A 1,229-nucleotide genomic window follows, 5' to 3' on the forward strand; every position below is an offset into this window, starting at 1 on the left:
ATATGAACAGTTTTCAAAAGGAAAAAAATTATCCAAATCACTAATAACAGAAATTCAAATAAAGAACTATGAGACTTTACCTCATACACATTAAATTGACAAAGATGATAAAAGACAGGTTTTATATTGGAGGAGCTATGAGAAAATAGATTCCACTTTTGGTGGAGCTGTAAATTATCTAGGCATTCTGGAAATCAATGTGGTATTATGTGAGAAAAGTCATTAAACTGTTCATACTCTGACTCAGTGAAACCACTTCTGGGCATATATCCCCAAGAAACTCAATGACAGAAAGGCTCCATATACTCCAAAATTTTCATAGCAATATTTTTTCTGGTGGCAAAAAACTAGAAGGAAAGTGGATGCCCCTCAATTGGGAAATAGCTGAAAAAATTATAGCATATAGATATAAAAGGGATCAGCACTACAAAGTAGAGAAAGCAAAAGAGAAAAATTCAGAGAAAAATGGATTAGAGTTCATTTTTATGAACTGATATGGGGGGGGGGAGAAAAGGCCAACCAAACAACATATAAAATGCCTCAATAACATAGAAAACAATCTCAAAAGATAGGTGAAGTCAGGTTAAATACAATGATTACTCTTGGTTCTAGAGCACAGAGGACACACTTCACTCCCTTCAGAAAAGAGATGGTGGACTACAAGTATAGCATCTTATATACACCATCAGAGGCAATCTCTCTTTCAGTAAGTTTTACATAACTTGTTTTCTTTGTTACAAAGGAGGGGGAGTACATGAGGAAATGATTGCAATGTCAAAGACAGCTGTAAAAGAAGTTTAAAATGAAAAAAATAAAAGCTAGGGTTTTCTTCTTAGGAGCAGAGTTGGCCCACTCTGTTTTAGCTCAAAACAAAGTCAATACTATATGTCTGTGTGCAACAATAAAAAGTGTGAGCTACTTTATTAGCTACCTGTGAATAAACACAGATCACAGGATTTATGTCCTAAAATTCAAGGGATCAATGAACTGTATAAAAATCATGTCAGACTTTTCTCTGGCCAAACACCTAGGTAACTGGACTCATGGAAATAACTTGGAAAGGTCTTTATCTTAAGAATCTAAATGAAGAGCCACTACACAAAAGCTTTGAAAAAAAATCTACACAGCACATTGACACTGAGTTTGCCTTGGGGTCAAAAAACTATGGGATAGGATAGGAATTTTAGAAGTGTAGATTGAAGTCTCCCCACAAAACAAGGTTTTTACCT

This window comes from Phascolarctos cinereus, unplaced genomic scaffold (genome assembly GCF_003287225.1).
Source record: "Phascolarctos cinereus isolate Bilbo 61053 unplaced genomic scaffold, phaCin_HiC Scaffold_8;HRSCAF=390, whole genome shotgun sequence".
In the NCBI taxonomy this organism is placed as follows: Eukaryota; Metazoa; Chordata; class Mammalia; order Diprotodontia; family Phascolarctidae; genus Phascolarctos; species Phascolarctos cinereus.